This window comes from Argiope bruennichi, chromosome 7, assembly GCF_947563725.1.
Source record: "Argiope bruennichi chromosome 7, qqArgBrue1.1, whole genome shotgun sequence".
Taxonomy (NCBI): Eukaryota; Metazoa; Arthropoda; class Arachnida; order Araneae; family Araneidae; genus Argiope; species Argiope bruennichi.
The window spans coordinates 117,058,695-117,071,023 of record NC_079157.1 but is presented as its reverse complement, the minus strand read 5'-3'; the positions used below and the strand labels follow the sequence as shown (position 1 = coordinate 117,071,023).

General features: G+C 38.8%; 20 non-coding genes across 20 annotated transcripts; all 20 read left to right on the top strand.

Moving 5' to 3' along the window:
• The first annotated feature begins 1,528 nt into the window (after nucleotides 1–1,528).
• Trnav-aac (transfer RNA valine (anticodon AAC)) lies at nucleotides 1,529–1,601 on the top strand. The gene has a single exon. It is a non-coding gene; the product is annotated as a tRNA-Val (tRNA).
• A 479-nt stretch (nucleotides 1,602–2,080) lies between these two features.
• Nucleotides 2,081–2,153, top strand: Trnav-aac (transfer RNA valine (anticodon AAC)). The gene has a single exon. It is a non-coding gene; the product is annotated as a tRNA-Val (tRNA).
• A 480-nt stretch (nucleotides 2,154–2,633) lies between these two features.
• Nucleotides 2,634–2,706, top strand: Trnav-aac (transfer RNA valine (anticodon AAC)). The gene has a single exon. It is a non-coding gene; the product is annotated as a tRNA-Val (tRNA).
• Nucleotides 2,707–2,910: 204 nt separating this feature from the next.
• Nucleotides 2,911–2,983, top strand: Trnav-aac (transfer RNA valine (anticodon AAC)). Its single transcript has one exon. It is a non-coding gene; the product is annotated as a tRNA-Val (tRNA).
• Nucleotides 2,984–3,186: 203 nt separating this feature from the next.
• Nucleotides 3,187–3,259, top strand: Trnav-aac (transfer RNA valine (anticodon AAC)). Its single transcript has one exon. It is a non-coding gene; the product is annotated as a tRNA-Val (tRNA).
• A 479-nt stretch (nucleotides 3,260–3,738) lies between these two features.
• On the top strand, nucleotides 3,739–3,812 carry Trnad-auc (transfer RNA aspartic acid (anticodon AUC)). Its single transcript has one exon. It is a non-coding gene; the product is annotated as a tRNA-Asp (tRNA).
• A 758-nt stretch (nucleotides 3,813–4,570) lies between these two features.
• Nucleotides 4,571–4,643, top strand: Trnav-aac (transfer RNA valine (anticodon AAC)). Its single transcript has one exon. It is a non-coding gene; the product is annotated as a tRNA-Val (tRNA).
• Nucleotides 4,644–5,124: 481 nt separating this feature from the next.
• On the top strand, nucleotides 5,125–5,197 carry Trnav-aac (transfer RNA valine (anticodon AAC)). Its single transcript has one exon. It is a non-coding gene; the product is annotated as a tRNA-Val (tRNA).
• A 203-nt stretch (nucleotides 5,198–5,400) lies between these two features.
• Nucleotides 5,401–5,473, top strand: Trnav-aac (transfer RNA valine (anticodon AAC)). Its single transcript has one exon. It is a non-coding gene; the product is annotated as a tRNA-Val (tRNA).
• Nucleotides 5,474–5,676: 203 nt separating this feature from the next.
• On the top strand, nucleotides 5,677–5,749 carry Trnav-aac (transfer RNA valine (anticodon AAC)). Its single transcript has one exon. It is a non-coding gene; the product is annotated as a tRNA-Val (tRNA).
• A 479-nt stretch (nucleotides 5,750–6,228) lies between these two features.
• Trnad-auc (transfer RNA aspartic acid (anticodon AUC)) lies at nucleotides 6,229–6,302 on the top strand. The gene has a single exon. It is a non-coding gene; the product is annotated as a tRNA-Asp (tRNA).
• A 1,594-nt stretch (nucleotides 6,303–7,896) lies between these two features.
• Trnav-aac (transfer RNA valine (anticodon AAC)) lies at nucleotides 7,897–7,969 on the top strand. The gene has a single exon. It is a non-coding gene; the product is annotated as a tRNA-Val (tRNA).
• A 204-nt stretch (nucleotides 7,970–8,173) lies between these two features.
• Nucleotides 8,174–8,246, top strand: Trnav-aac (transfer RNA valine (anticodon AAC)). Its single transcript has one exon. It is a non-coding gene; the product is annotated as a tRNA-Val (tRNA).
• A 481-nt stretch (nucleotides 8,247–8,727) lies between these two features.
• Nucleotides 8,728–8,800, top strand: Trnav-aac (transfer RNA valine (anticodon AAC)). The gene has a single exon. It is a non-coding gene; the product is annotated as a tRNA-Val (tRNA).
• A 203-nt stretch (nucleotides 8,801–9,003) lies between these two features.
• Trnav-aac (transfer RNA valine (anticodon AAC)) lies at nucleotides 9,004–9,076 on the top strand. Its single transcript has one exon. It is a non-coding gene; the product is annotated as a tRNA-Val (tRNA).
• A 479-nt stretch (nucleotides 9,077–9,555) lies between these two features.
• On the top strand, nucleotides 9,556–9,628 carry Trnav-aac (transfer RNA valine (anticodon AAC)). The gene has a single exon. It is a non-coding gene; the product is annotated as a tRNA-Val (tRNA).
• A 203-nt stretch (nucleotides 9,629–9,831) lies between these two features.
• Nucleotides 9,832–9,904, top strand: Trnav-aac (transfer RNA valine (anticodon AAC)). The gene has a single exon. It is a non-coding gene; the product is annotated as a tRNA-Val (tRNA).
• Nucleotides 9,905–10,661: 757 nt separating this feature from the next.
• Nucleotides 10,662–10,734, top strand: Trnav-aac (transfer RNA valine (anticodon AAC)). The gene has a single exon. It is a non-coding gene; the product is annotated as a tRNA-Val (tRNA).
• Nucleotides 10,735–11,493: 759 nt separating this feature from the next.
• Trnav-aac (transfer RNA valine (anticodon AAC)) lies at nucleotides 11,494–11,566 on the top strand. The gene has a single exon. It is a non-coding gene; the product is annotated as a tRNA-Val (tRNA).
• A 480-nt stretch (nucleotides 11,567–12,046) lies between these two features.
• Trnad-auc (transfer RNA aspartic acid (anticodon AUC)) lies at nucleotides 12,047–12,120 on the top strand. Its single transcript has one exon. It is a non-coding gene; the product is annotated as a tRNA-Asp (tRNA).
• The last annotated feature ends 209 nt before the right edge of the window (nucleotides 12,121–12,329 follow it).

Genomic DNA, 12,329 nt, shown 5'->3' with positions numbered 1-12,329 from the left:
TCCATTCCAACTTTTACAGTAGATATACCTAAATAGATAGTAGTCAGATAGGCCATTCTCTCCAAATGCGTATTAAAATAATAGAAACAGTTCAGCTGTTTAATTTGATTTTTAACTGAGAATTTTCTAATAGATTGAGCATATGTGCGTGCCCATGGTGTAGAGGTTATCACATCTGCCTAACACGCGGAAGGTCCAAGGTTCGAGACCTGATGGGCACAGCTAAGTTCTCTCATTGTGGAAGACCCTTTTTTTGTTACGGAATCGTTCATCTGTCCATTTCAACTTTTACAGTAGATATATCTAAATAGATAGTAGTCAGATAGGCCATTCTCTCCAAATGCGTATTAAAATAATAGCTAAAATTCAGCTGATTAAATTGATTTTTAACAGAGAATTTTCTAATAGATTGAGCATATGTGCGTGCCCATGGTGTAGAGGTTATCACATCTGCCTAACACGCGGAAGGTCCAAGGTTCGAGACCTGATGGGCACAGCTAAGTTCTCTCATTGTGGAAGACACATCTGTTTGTTACGGAATCGTTCATCTGTCCATTTCAACTTTTACAGTAGATATAACTAAATAGATAGTAGTCAGATAGGCCATTCACTCCAAATGCGTATTAAAATAATAGCAAAAATTCAGCTGATTAAATTGATTTTCAAATGAGAATTTTCTAATAGATTGAGCATATGTGCGTGCCCATGGTGTAGTGGTTATCACATCCGCCTAACACGCGGAAGGTCCCAGGTTCGAGACCTGGTGTTCACAGCTAAGTTCTCTCATTGTGGAAGACACATTTTCATTTTTACAGAATCGTTCATCTGTCCATTTCAACTTTTACAGTAGATATAACTAAATAGATAGTAGTCAGATAGGCCATTCTCTCCTAATGCGTATTAAAATAATTGCAAAAATTCAGCTGATTAAATTGATTTTTAACTCTGAATTTTCTAATAGATTAAGCAAATGTGCGTGTCCATGGTGTAGTGGTTATCACATCCGCCTAACACGCGGAAAGTCTAAGGTTCGAGACCTGGTAGGCACAGCTAAGTTGTCTCATTGTGGAAGACGTATTTTTTTTACGGAATCGTTCATCTGTCCATTCCAACTTTTACAGTAGATATAACTAAATAGATAGTAGTCAGATAGGCCATTCTCTCCAAATGCGTATTAAAATAATAGCAATAATTCAGCTGGTTAAATGGATTATTAACTGAGAATTTTCAAATAGATTGAGCACATGTGCGTGCCCATGGTGTAGTGGTTATCACATCCGCCTAACACGTGGGAAGGTCACAGGTTCGAGACCTGATCGGCGCAGCTAAGTTCTCTCATTATGGAAGACCCTTTTTTTTTGTTACGGAATCGTTCATCTGTCCATTTCAACTTTTGCAGTAGATATAACTAAATAGATAGTAGTCAGATAGGCCATTCTCTCCAAATGCGTATTAAAATATTAGCAATAATTCAGCTGGTTAAATGGATTATTAACTGAGAATTTTCAAATAGATTGAGCACATGTGCGTGCCCATGGTGTAGTGGTTATCACATCCGCCTAACACGCGGAAGGTCCCAGGTTCGAGACCTGGTGGGCACAGCTAAGTTCTCTCATTATGGAAGACCCTTTTTTTGTTACGGAATCGTTCATCTGTCCATTTCAACTTTTGCAGTAGATATAACTAAATAGATAGTAGTCAGATAGGCCATTCTCTCCAAATGCGTATTAAAATAATAGCAATAACTAAGCTGGTTAAATGGATTATTAACTGAGAATTTTCTAATATATTGAGCACATGTGCGTGCCCATGGTGTAGTGGTTATCACATCCGCCTAACACGCGGAAGGTCCCAGTTTCGAGACCTGGTGGGCCCAGCTAAGTTCTCTCATTGTGGAAGACGCATTTTTTTTGTTACGGAATCGTTCATCTGTCCATTCCAACTTTTACAGTAGATATAACTAAATAGATAGTAGTCAGATAGGCCATTCTCTCCAAATGCGTATTAAAATAATAGCAATAATTCAGCTGGTTAAATGGATTATTAACTGAGAATTTTCTAATAGATTGAACACATGTGCGTGCCCATGGTGTAGTGGTTATCACATCCGCCTAACAAGCGGAAGGTCCCAGGTTCGAGACCTGGTGGGCACACCTAAGTTCTCTCATTATGGAAGACCCTTTTTTTTGTTACGGAATCGTTCATCTGTCCATTTCAACTTTTGCAGTAGATATAACTAAATAGATAGTAGTCAGATAGGCCATTCTCTCCAAATGCGTATTAAAATAATAGCAAAAATTCAGCTGATTAAATGGATTATTAACTGAGAATTTTCTAATATATTGAGCACCTGTGCGTGCTGATAGTGTAGTGGTTATCACATCCGCCTAACACGTGGGAAGGTCCCAGGTTCGAGACCTGGTGGGCACAGCTAACTTCTCTCATTGTGGAAGACGCATTTTTTTGTTACGGAATCGTTCATCTGTCCATTCCAACTTTTACAGTAGATATAACTAAATAGATAGTAGTCAGATAGGCCATTCTCTCCAAATGCGTATTAAAATAATAGCAAAAATTCAGCTGATTAAATTGATTTTCAACTGAGAATTTTCTAATAGATTGAGCATATGTGCGTGCCCATGGTGTAGTGGTTATCACATCCGCCTAACACGCGGAAGGTCCCAGTTTCGAGACCTGGTGGGCACAGCTAAATTCTCTTATTGTGGAAGACGCATTTTTTTTGTTACGGAATCGTTCATCTGTCCATTCCAACTTTTACAGTAGATATAACTAAATAGATAGTAGTCAGATAGGCCATTTTCTCCAAATGCGTATTAAAATAATAGCAATAATTCAGCTGGTTAAATGGATTATTAACTGAGAATTTTCTAATAGATTGAACACATGTGCGTGCCCATGGTGTAGTGGTTATCACATCCGCCTAACACGCGGAAGGTCCCAGGTTCGAGACCTGGTGGGCACAGCTAAGTTCTCTCATTATGGAAGACGCATTTTTTTGTTACGGAATCGTTCATCTGTCCATTCCAACTTTTACAGTAGATATAACTAAATAGATAGTAGTCAGATAGGCCATTCTCTCCAAATGCGTATTAAAATAATAGCAAAAATTCAGCTGATTAAATTGATTTTCAACTGAGAATTTTCTAATATATTGAGCACATGTGCGTGCCCATGGTGTAGTGGTTATCACATCCGCCTAACACGCGGAAGGTCCCAGTTTCGAGACCTGGTGGGCACAGCTAAGTTCTCTCATTGTGGAAGACGCATTTTTTTGTTACGGAATCGTTCATCTGTCCATTCCAACTTTTACAGTAGATATAACTAAATAGATAGTAGTCAGATAGGCCATTCTCTCCAAATGCGTATTAAAATAATAGCAACAATTCAGCTGATTAATTTGATTTTTAACTGAGAATTTTCTAATAGATTGAGCATATATGCGTGCCCATGGTGTAGAGGTTATCACATCTGCCTAACACGCGGAAGGTCCAAGGTTCGAGACCTGATGGGCACAGCTAAGTTCTCTCATTGTGGAAGACACATCTGTTTGTTACGGAATCGTTCATCTGTCCATTCCAACTTTTACAGTAGATATACCTAAATAGATAGTAGTCAGATAGGCCATTCTCTCCAAATGCGTATTAAAATAATAGCAAAAATTCAGCTGATTAAATGGATTATTAACTGAGAATTATCTAATATATTGAGCACATGCGCGTGCCCATGGTGTAGTGGTTATCACATCCGCCTATCACGTGGGAAGGTCACAGGTTCGAGACCTGATGGGCACAGCTAAGTTCTCTCATTGTGGAAGACGCATTTTTTTTGTTACGGAATCGTTCATCTGTCCATTCCAACTTTTATAGTAGATATAACTAAATAGATAGTAGTCAGATAGGCCATTCTCTCCAAATGCGTATTAAAATAATAGCAAAAATTCAGCTGGTTAAATGGATTATTAACTGAGAATTTTCTAATAGATTGAGCACATGTGCGTGCCCATGGTGTAGTGGTTATCACATCCGCCTAACACGTGGGAAGGTCCCAGGTTCGAGACCTGGTGGGCACAGCTAACTTCTCTCATTGTGGAAGACGCATTTTTTTTGTTACGGAATCGTTCATCTGTCCATTTCAACTTTTGCAGTAGATATAACTAAATAGATAGTAGTCAGATAGGCCATTCTCTCCAAATGCGTATTAAAATAATAGCAAAAATTCAGCTGATTAAATGGATTATTAACTGAGAATTTTCTAATATATTGAGCACATGTGCGTGCCCATGGTGTAGTGGTTATCACATCCGCCTAACACGCGGAAGGTCCCAGTTTCGAGACCTGGTGGGCCCAGCTAAGTTCTCTCATTGTGGAAGACGCATTTTTTTGTTACGGAATCGTTCATCTGTCCATTCCAACTTTTACAGTAGATATAACTAAATAGATAGTAGTCAGATAGACCATTCTCTCCAAATGCGTATTAAAATAATAGCAATAATTCAGCTGGTTAAATGGATTATTAACTGAGAATTTTCTAATAGATTGAACACATGTGCGTGCCCATGGTGTAGTGGTTATCACATCCGCCTAACAAGCGGAAGGTCCCAGGTTCGAGACCTGGTGGGCACACCTAAGTTCTCTCATTATGGAAGACCCTTTTTTTTTGTTACGGAATCGTTCATCTGTTCATTTCAACTTTTGCAGTAGATATAACTAAATAGATAGTAGTCAGATAGGCCATTCTCTCCAAATGCGTATTAAAATAATAGCAAAAATTCAGCTGATTAAATGGATTATTAACTGAGAATTTTCTAATATATTGAGCACCTGTGCGTGCTGATAGTGTAGTGGTTATCACATCCGCCTAACACGTGGGAAGGTCCCAGGTTCGAGACCTGGTGGGCACAGCTAACTTCTCTCATTGTGGAAGACGCATTTTTTTGTTACGGAATCGTTCATCTGTCCATTCCAACTTTTACAGTAGATATAACTAAATAGATAGTAGTCAGATAGGCCATTCTCTCCAAATGCGTATTAAAATAATAGCAAAAATTCAGCTGATTAAATTGATTTTCAACTGAGAATTTTCTAATAGATTGAGCATATGTGCGTGCCCATGGTGTAGTGGTTATCACATCCGCCTAACACGCGGAAGGTCCCAGTTTCGAGACCTGGTGGGCACAGCTAAGTTCTCTTATTGTGGAAGACGCATTTTTTTGTTACGGAATCGTTCATCTGTCCATTCCAACTTTTACAGTAGATATAACTAAATAGATAGTAGTCAGATAGGCCATTTTCTCCAAATGCGTATTAAAATAATAGCAATAATTCAGCTGGTTAAATGGATTATTAACTGAGAATTTTCTAATAGATTGAACACATGTGCGTGCCCATGGTGTAGTGGTTATCACTTCCGCCTAACACGCGGAAGGTCCCAGGTTCGAGACCTGGTGGGCACAGCTAAGTTCTCTCATTATGGAAGACGCATTTTTTTGTTACGGAATCGTTCATCTGTCCATTCCAACTTTTACAGTAGATATAACTAAATAGATAGTAGTCAGATAGGCCATTCTCTCCAAATGCGTATTAAAATAATAGCAAAAATTCAGCTGATTAAATTGATTTTCAACTGAGAATTTTCTAATATATTGAGCACATGTGCGTGCCCATGGTGTAGTGGTTATCACATCCGCCTAACACGCGGAAGGTCCCAGTTTCGAGACCTGGTGGGCACAGCTAAGTTCTCTCATTGTGGAAGACGCATTTTTTTGTTACGGAATCGTTCATCTGTCCATTCCAACTTTTACAGTAGATATAACTAAATAGATAGTAGTCAGATAGGCCATTCTCTCCAAATGCGTATTAAAATAATAGCAACAATTCAGCTGATTAATTTGATTTTTAACTGAGAATTTTCTAATAGATTGAGCATATGTGCGTGCCCATGGTGTAGAGGTTATCACATCTGCCTAACACGCGGAAGGTCCAAGGTTCGAGACCTGATGGGCACAGCTAAGTTCTCTCATTGTGGAAGACACATCTGTTTGTTACGGAATCGTTCATCTGTCCATTCCAACTTTTACAGTAGATATACCTAAATAGATAGTAGTCAGATAGGCCATTCTCTCCAAATGCGTATTAAAATAATAGCAAAAATTCAGCTGATTAAATGGATTATTAACTGAGAATTATCTAATATATTGAGCACATGTGCGTGCCCATGGTGTAGTGGTTATCACATCCGCCTATCACGTGGGAAGGTCACAGGTTCGAGACCTGATGGGCACAGCTAAGTTCTCTCATTGTGGAAGACGCATTTTTTTTGTTACGGAATCGTTCATCTGTCCATTCCAACTTTTATAGTAGATATAACTAAATAGATAGTAGTCAGATAGGCCATTCTCTCCAAATGCGTATTAAAATAATAGCAAAAATTCAGCTGGTTAAATGGATTATTAACTGAGAATTTTCTAATAGATTGAGCACATGTGCGTGCCCATGGTGTAGTGGTTACCACATCCGCCTAACACGTGGGAAGGTCCCAGGTTCGAGACCTGGTGGGCACAGCTAACTTCTCTCATTGTGGAAGACGCATTTTTTTTGTTACGGAATCGTTCATCTGTCCATTTCAACTTTTGCAGTAGATATAACTAAATAGATAGTAGTCAGATAGGCCATTCTCTCCAAATGCGTATTAAAATAATAGCAAAAATTCAGCTGATTAAATGGATTATTAACTGAGAATTTTCTAATATATTGAGCACCTATGCGTGCCGATGGTGTAGTGGTTATCACATCCGCCTAACACGTGGGAAGGTCACAGGTTCGAGACCTGGTGGGCACAGCTAACTTCTCTCATTGTGGAAGACGCATTTTTTTTGTTACGGAATCGTTCATCTGTCCATTCCAGCTTTTACAGTAGATATAACTAAATAGATAGTAGTCAGATAGGCCATTCTCTCCAAATGCGTATTAAAATAATAGCAATAATTCAGCTGGTTAAATGGATTATTAACTGAGAATTTTCAAATAGATTGAGCACATGTGCGTGCCCATGGTGTAGTGGTTATCACATCCGCCTAACACGTGGGAAGGTCACAGGTTCGAGACCTGATCGGCGCAGCTAAGTTCTCTCATTATGGAAGACCCTTTTTTTTTGTTACGGAATCGTTCATCTGTCCATTTCAACTTTTGCAGTAGATATAACTAAATAGATAGTAGTCAGATAGGCCATTCTCTCCAAATGCGTATTAAAATAATTGCAAAAATTCAGCTGATTAAATTGATTTTTAACTCTGAATTTTCTAATAGATTGAGCATATGTGCGTGCCCATGGTGTAGTGGTTATCACATCCACCTAACACGTGGGAAGGTCCCAGGTTCGAGACCTGGTGGGCACAGCTAAGTTGTCTCATTATGGAAGACCCTTTTTTTTTGTTACGGAATCGTTCATCTGTCCATTTCAACTTTTGCAGTAGATATAACTAAATAGATAGTAGTCAGATAGGCCATTCTCTCCAAATGCGTATTAAAATAATTGCAAAAATTCAGCTGATTAAATTGATTTTTAACTCTGAATTTTCAAATAGATTGAGCACATGTGCGTGCCCATGGTGTAGTGGTTATCACATCCGCCTATCACGTGGGAAGGTCACAGGTTCGAGACCTGATCGGCACAGCTAAGTTCTCTCATTATGGAAGACCCTTTTTTTTTGTTACGGAATCGTTCATCTGTCCATTTCAACTTTTGCAGTAGATATAACTAAATAGATAGTAGTCAGATAGGCCATTCTCTCCAAATGCGTATTAAAATAATAGCAAAAATTCAGCTGATTAAATTGATTTTCAAATGAGAATTTTCTAATAGATTGAGCATATGTGCGTGCCCATGGTGTAGTGGTTATCACATCCGCCTAACACGCGGAAGGTCCCAGGTTCGAGACCTGGTGGGCACAGCTAAGTTCTCTCATTGTGGAAGACACATTTTCATTTTTACAGAATCGTTCATCTGTCCATTTTAACTTTTACAGTAGATATAACTAAATAGATAGTAGTCAGATAGACCATTCTCTCCAAATGCGTATTAAAATAATTGCAAAAATTCAGCTGATTAAATTGATTTTTAACTCTGAATTTTCTAATAGATTGAGCATATGTGCGTGCCCATGGTGTAGTGGTTATCACATCCGCCTAACACGCGGAAGGTCCCAGGTTCGAGACCTGGTGGGCACAGCTAAGTTCTCTCATTGTGGAAGACACATTTTCATTTTTACAGAATCGTTCATCTGTCCATTTTAACTTTTACAGTAGATATAACTAAATAGATAGTAGTCAGATAGACCATTCTCTCCAAATGCGTATTAAAATAATTGCAAAAATTCAGCTGATTAAATTGATTTTTAACTCTGAATTTTCTAATAGATTGAGCATATGTGCGTGCCCATGGTGTAGTGGTTATCACATCCGCCTAACACGTGGGAAGGTCCCAGGTTCGAGACCTGGTGGGCACAGCTAACTTCTCTCATTGTGGAAGACGCATTTTTTTGTTACGGAATCGTTCATCTGTCCATTCCAACTTTTACAGTAGATATAACTAAATAGATAGTAGTCAGATAGGCCATTCTCTCCAAATGCGTATTAAAATAATAGCAATAACTCAGCTGGTTAAATGGATTATTAACTGAGAATTTTCTAATAGATTGAGCACATGTGCGTGCCCATGGTGTAGTGGTTATCACATCCGCCTAACACGCGGAAGGTCCCAGGGTCGAGACCTGGTGGGCACAGCTAACTTCTCTCATTGTGGAAGACGCATTTTTTGGTTACGGAATCGTTCATCTGTCCATTCCAACTTTTACAGTAGATATAACTAAATAGATAGTAGTCAGATAGGCCATTCTCTCCAAATGCGTATTAAAATAATAGCAATAACTCAGCTGGTTAAATGGATTATTAACTGAGAATTTTCTAATAGATTGAGCACATGTGCGTGCCCATGGTGTAGTGGTTATCACATCCGCCTAACACGCGGAAGGTCCCAGGTTCGAGACCTGGTGGGCACAGCTAAGTTCTCTCATTCTGGAAGACCCCTTTTTTGTTACGGAATCGTTCATCTGTCCATTTCAACTTTTGCAGTAGATATAACTAAATAGATAGTAGTCAGATAGGCCATTCTCTCCAAATGCGTATTAAAATAATAGCAAAAATTCAGCTGATTAAATGGATTATTAACTGAGAATTTTCTAATATATTGAGCACCTGTGCGTGCCGATGGTGTAGTGGTTATCACATCCGCCTAACACGTGGGAAGGTCCCAGGTTCGAGACCTGGTGGGCACAGCTAACTTCTCTCATTGTGGAAGACGCATTTTTTTGTTACGGAATCGTTCATCTGTCCATTCCAACTTTTACAGTAGATATAACTAAATAGATAGTAGTCAGATAGGCCATTCTCTCCAAATGCGTATTAAAATAATAGCAATAACTCAGCTGGTTAAATGGATTATTAACTGAGAATTTTCTAATAGATTGAGCACATGTGCGTGCCCATGGTGTAGTGGTTATCACATCCGCCTAACACGCGGAAGGTCCCAGGGTCGAGACCTGGTGGGCACAGCTAACTTCTCTCATTGTGGAAGACGCATTTTTTGGTTACGGAATCGTTCATCTGTCCATTCCAACTTTTACAGTAGATATAACTAAATAGATAGTAGTCAGATAGGCCATTCTCTCCAAATGCGTATTAAAATAATAGCAATAATTCAGCTGGTTAAATGGATTATTAACTGAGAATTTTCTAATAGATTGAGCACATGTGCGTGCCCATGGTGTAGTGGTTATCACATCCGCCTAACACGCGGAAGGTCCCAGGTTCGAGACCTGGTGGGCACAGCTAAGTTCTCTCATTCTGGAAGACCCCTTTTTTGTTACGGAATCGTTCATCTGTCCATTTCAACTTTTGCAGTAGATATAACTAAATAGATAGTAGTCAGATAGGCCATTCTCTCCAAATGCGTATTAAAATAATAGCAAAAATTCAGCTGATTAAATGGATTATTAACTGAGAATTTTCTAATATATTGAGCACCTGTGCGTGCCGATGGTGTAGTGGTTATCACATCCGCCTAACACGTGGGAAGGTCCCAGGTTCGAGACCTGGTGGGCACAGCTAACTTCTCTCATTGTGGAAGACGCATTTTTTTGTTACGGAATCGTTCATCTGTCCATTCCAACTTTTACAGTAGATATAACTAAATAGATAGTAGTCAGATAGGCCATTCTCTCCAAATGCGTATTAAAATAATAGCAATAATTCAGCTGGTTAAATGGATTATTAACTGAGAATTTTCTAATATATTGAGCACATTTGCGTGCCCATGGTGTAGTGGTTATCACATCCGCCTAACACGTGGGAAGGTCACAGGTTCGAGACCTGATCGACACAGCTAAGTTCTCTCATTATGGAAGACCCTTTTTTTTTGTTACGGAATCGTTCATCTGTCCATTTCAACTTTTGCAGTAGATATAACTAAATAGATAGTAGTCAGATAGGCCATTCTCTCCAAATGCGTATTAAAATAATAGCAAAAATTCAGCTGATTAAATTGATTTTCAAATGAGAATTTTCTAATAGATTGAGCATATGTGCGTGCCCATGGTGTAGTGGTTATCACATCCGCCTAACATGCGGAAGGTCCCAGGTTCGAGACCTGGTGGGCACAGCTAAGTTCTCTCATTGTGGAAGACACATTTTCATTTTTACAGAATCGTTCATCTGTCCATTTCAACTTTTACAGTAGATGTAACTAAATAGATAGTAGTCAGATAGGCCATTCTCTCCAAATGCGTATTAAAATAATTGCAAAAATTCAGCTGATTAAATTGATTTTTAACTGAGAATTTTCTAATATATTGAGCATATGTGCGTGCCCATGGTGTTGTGGTTATCACATCCGCCTATCACGCGGAAAGTCCAAGGTTCGAGACCTGATGGGCACAGCTAAGTTCTCTCATTGTGGAAGACGCATTTTTTTTGTTACGGAATCGTTCATCTGTCCATTCCAACTTTTACAGTAGATATAACTAAATAGATAGTAGTCAGATAGGCCATTCTCTCCAAATGCGTATTAAAATAATAGCAATAATTCAGCTGGTTAAATGGATTATTAACTGAGAATTTTCTAATAGATTGAGCACATGTGCGTGCCCATGGTGTAGTGGTTATCACATCCGCCTAACACGTGGGAAGGTCACAGGTTCGAGACCTGATCGGCGCAGCTAAGTTCTCTCATTATGGAAGACCCTTTTTTTTTGTTACGGAATCGTTCATCTGTCCATTTCAACTTTTGCAGTAGATATAACTAAATAGATAGTAGTCAGATAGGCCATTCTCTCCAAATGCGTATTAAAATAATAGCAAAAATTCAGCTGATTAAATTGATTTTCAAATGAGAATTTTCTAATAGATTGAGCATATGTGCGTGCCCATGGTGTAGTGGTTATCACATCCGCCTAACACGCGGAAGGTCCCAGGTTCGAGACCTGGTGGGCACAGCTAAGTTCTCTCATTGTGGAAGACACATTTTCATTTTTACAGAATCGTTCATCTGTCCATTTCAACTTTTACAGTAGATATAACTAAATAGATAGTAGTCAGATAGGCCATTCTCTCCAAATGCGTATTAAAATAATTGCAAAAATTCAGCTGATTAAATTGATTTTTAACTCTGAATTTTCTAATAGATTGAGCATATGTGCGTGTCCATGGTGTAGTGGTTATCACATCCGCCTAACACGCGGAAAGTCCAAGGTTCGAGACCTGGTAGGCACAGCTAAGTTCTCTCATTGTGGAAGACGCATTTTTTTGTTACGGAATCGTTCATCTGTCCATTCCAACTTTTACAGTAGATATAACTAAATAGATAGTAGTCAGATAGGCCATTCTCTCCAAATGCGTATTAAAATAATAGCAAAAATTCAGCTGGTTAAATGGATTATTAACTGAGAATTTTCTAATATATTGAGCACATGTGCGTGCCCATGGTGTAGTGGTTATCACATCCGCCTATCACGTGGGAAGGTCACAGGTTCGAGACCTGATGGGCACAGCTAAGTTCTCTCATTGTGGAAGACGCATTTTTTTTGTTACGGAATCGTTCATCTGTCCATTTCAACTTTTACAGTAGATGTAACTAAATAGATAGTAGTCAGATAGGCCATTCTCTCCAAATGCGTTTTAAAATAATTGCAAAAATTCAGCTGATTAAATTGATTTTTAACTGAGAATTTTCTAATAGATTGAGCATATGTGCGTGCC